General features: G+C 50.4%; 1 protein-coding gene across 1 annotated transcript in view; it reads left to right on the forward strand.

The window, feature by feature from the left end:
* The first annotated feature begins 1865 nt into the window (after positions 1-1865).
* The window catches only part of ncam2a (neural cell adhesion molecule 2a), a 161048-nt gene continuing 159012 nt past the window's right edge, over positions 1866-3901 (forward strand). Inside the window, exon 1 of the mRNA XM_078409730.1 lies at positions 1866-1993. The gene's annotated coding sequence lies outside the window, so the exon portion shown is untranslated. The remainder of the gene's footprint in view (positions 1994-3901) is intronic.

Below are 3901 nucleotides of genomic sequence, written 5' to 3' on the forward strand. Positions count from 1 at the left end.
TTTCCGCGCTGTATCTCTAAACCGAACTAAAAAAAAGTAATCAGCTTTTCTTTGGCAGAAGATGTTGATACAACACCATCCCTTTTAAAGAGGGTAGGACAGACATTTATCTTTAGACTTTAGAGATACAGAGCGGAATCAGGCCCTTCGGCCCACCGAGTCCGTGCCTACCAGTGATCACCCCGCACACTCACACTATCCTACACACATGAGGAACAATTTACTATTTTTACCACAGCCAATTAACCTACAAACCTTTGGAGTGTGGGAGGACACAGGAACACCCGGGGAAAACCCACGCAGGTCACGGGGAGAAGGTACAAACTCCGTACGGGCAGCACCCGTGGTCGGGATCGAACCTGGGTCTCTGGCGCTGTAAGGCAGCAACTCTACCGCTGCGCCACCGTGCCGCCCTTTCCGAAGAAGCGTCCCGACCCGAAACATCATCTATCCATCCATGTTCTCCAAGGATGCTGCCTGCCCCACTGAGACAGTCCAGCATTTAATGATACTCCTGAAGAGCTCTATGTTTTGTGTGGGCAGGAAATGCAGATGCTGGTTTTCACCGAAGATAGACACACGATGCTGGAGTAACTCAGCGAGACAGGTCTGAAGAAGGGTCTCGACCCACCCGTTCCTTCTCTCCAGAGATGCTGCCTGACCCACTGAATTACTCCAGCATTTTGTGTTTTTCCTGTGGCGCAGCAGTAGAGTTGCTGCCTTACAGCGCCAGAGACACGGGTTCGATCCTGACAACGGGTGCTGTCTGTAAGGAGTTTGCACGTTCTCCCCGTGACCTGCGTGGGTTTTCTCCGAGATCTTCGGTTTCCTCCCACACTCCAAAGACGTACAGGTTTGTAGGTTGGTTGACTAGGTAGATTGACTTGGACACACCAGTGTGTGTAGGGTAGTGTTAATCGCTGGTCGGCCTGGACTCGGTCGGCCTGAGGGCCTGTTTCTGCGCTGTATCTCTAAACTAAACTAAACATCTGGGTGGAGACACACAACAGCTGGAGTAACTCAGCGGGACAGGCAGCAAATCTTGAGAGAAGGAATTGAATTGAATTGAATTAGACAATAGACAATAGGTGCAGGAGTAGGCCATTCGGCCCTTCGAGCCAGCACCCCCATTCACTGTGATCATGGCTGATCATTCTCAATCAGTGCCCCGTTCCTGCCTTCTCCCCATACCCCCTGACTCCGCTATCCTTAAGAGCTCTATCTCGCTCTCTCTTGAATGCATTCAGAGAATTGGCCTCCACTGCCTTCTGAGGCAGAGAATTCCACAGATTCACAACTCTCTGACTGAAAAAGTTTTTCCTCATCTCCGTTCTAAATGGCCTACCCCTTATTCTTAAACTGTGGCCCTTTGTTCTGGACTCCCCCAACATTGGGAACATGTTTCCTGCCTCTAACGTGTCCAACCCCTTAATAATCTTATACGTTTCGATAAGATCCCCTCTCATCCTTCTATATTCCAGTGTATACAAGCCTAGTCGCTCCAGTCTTTCAACGTATGACAGTCCCGCCATTCCGGGAATTAACCTAGTAAACCTACGCTGCACGCAAATTGAATTGAATTGAATAAATGGTATTGGCCAAGTATGTACACATACAAGGAATGTAACAACACGACATACAGTAAACAATTAATAATAAAACATTATGATTTACAATTTACAATTCACGCCTGTGAAGGAATGGGTGACATTGCGGGGCGAGACCCTTCTTCACGTCTCGTTCGTCCTGGCTCATTGCTTTGACTTGCTTTCTTTTATCCCAACAGCCATCGGAGAACCGGTCAGCATAGAATGGTACAGCCCTGACGGGGGGCGGGTGGTCTCCAACGAACGAGTGGTGGTGCAGAGCGAGGGCGTGCGGTCACGCCTGACCATCTACAACGCCAACGAGGAGGATGCCGGCATCTATCATTGCCAAGTGACCGACGTCAATGGGGACTCTCAGGAGGCCACGGTCCTGGTGGAAATCTACAGTAAGTCCGTGGCACCATCCATCGCTCGGCCCGGGAGCGTCCTTGCCCCAACCCGGTTCTCGTGCTTCCTTTGGCTCGCAGGTGGAGCCACGGTTGAGTCGCAGCCCGGAGACCCGGGTTCGATCCCGAGTACGGGCGCCGTCTGTGCGGAGTTTGTACGTTCTCCCCGTGACCTGCGTGGGTTTTCCTCCGAGATCTTCGGTTTCCGCCCACAATCCAAAGACGCGCAGGTTTGTAGGTTAATTGGCTTTGGTAAAGGGTGAAAATTGTCCCCAGGGTGTGTAGACAATAGACAATAGACAATAGGTGCAGGAGGAGGCCATTCGGCCCTTTGAGCCAGCACCGTGATCGTGGCTGATCATTCTCAATCAGTACCCCATTCCTGCCTTCTCCCCATACCCCCTGACTCCGCTATCCTTAAGAGCTCTATCCAGCTCTCCCTTGAATGCATTCAGAGAATTGGCCTCCACTGCCTTCTGAGGCAGAGAATTCCACAGATTTACAACTCTCTGACTGAAAAAGTTTTTCCTCATCTCAGTTCTAAATGGCTGTTGCCAGTGTACACTGGTCAGTATGGACTCAGTGGGCCAAAGGGCCTGATTCCGCGCTGTATCTCTAAAGCGTAAAGTCTAAGGTCCAACCTGAAATAGCGCCTATCGACGTTGTTCAGAGATGCTGCCTGACCCGCTGAGTTACTCCAGCACTTTGTGTCTTTTTGTAAACCAGCGTCCACAACTCCTTGCTATCATTTGCTAGGCTTTGTCCCAGCCCCACATTTCTCTTCCAGCTTCCGCTCCCTCCTTCTACAATTCCCACCCGAAACACCGTCTATCCATGTTCTCCAGAGATAAGGTCTCCAGCACCTTGTGTCCAACTTGAGTCCAACAATCGGGATGGATCACAGCACGATTTGGGAACAGCTCCGTCCAAGACCGCAAGAAATAGCAGAGAATTGCGGACGCAGCCCAGACCATCACACAAACCGACCTCCCTTCCATTGACTCCATCTACACCTCACGCTGCCTCGGCAAGGCCAGCAGCATAATCAAGGACCAGTCTCACCCCGGCCACTCCCTCTCCTCCCCTCTCCCATCGGGCAAAAGGTACAGAAGTGTGAAAACGCGCACCTCCAGATTCAGGGACAGTTTTCTTCCCAGCTGTTATCAGGCAACTGAACCATCCTACCACAACCAGAGAGCAGTGCTGAACTACTATCTACCTCACTGGTGACCCTTGGACTATTCTTGATCGGACTTTACTGCCTTTACCTTGCACTGAAAGTTGTCCCCTTATCATGTTCCAAAGCCTCCCCATCCTTCCTTAATGGGGGTGACCAGAACTGCACGCAATACCTCAAATGCAGCCTAACCAAAGTCCTGACTTCCTGACTCATACTCAAAAGCCCTCACCAAGGAAGGCAAGGATACCCTATGCCTTCTTAACGTACATCAGGCGGGAAGTTAGCCCTATGAGCCTGTGCTATATACTATGAGCCTGTGCTATATGTTGAGTATAGGAGCAAAGAGGTCCTTCTGCAGTTGTACAGGGCCCTAGTGAGACTGCACCTGGAGTACTGTGTGCAGTTTTGGTCTCCAAATTTGAGGAAGGATATTCTTGCTATTGTGGGCATGCAGCGTAGGTTTACTAGGTTAATTCCCGGAATGGCGGGACTGTCGTATGTTGAAAGACTGGAGCGGCTAGGCTTGTATACACTGGAATTTAGAAGGATGAGAGGGGATCTTATCGAAACATATAAGATTATTAAGGGGTTGGACACGTTAGAGGCAGGAAACATGTTCCCAATGTTGGGGGAGTCCAGGACCAGGGGCCACAGTTTAAGAATAAGGGGTAGGCCATTAGAACGGAGGTGAGGAAAAACCTTTTCAGTCAGAGAGTTGTGAATCTGTG

This window comes from Rhinoraja longicauda, chromosome 12 (assembly GCF_053455715.1).
Source record: "Rhinoraja longicauda isolate Sanriku21f chromosome 12, sRhiLon1.1, whole genome shotgun sequence".
Lineage (NCBI taxonomy): Eukaryota > Metazoa > Chordata > Chondrichthyes > Rajiformes > Arhynchobatidae > Rhinoraja > Rhinoraja longicauda.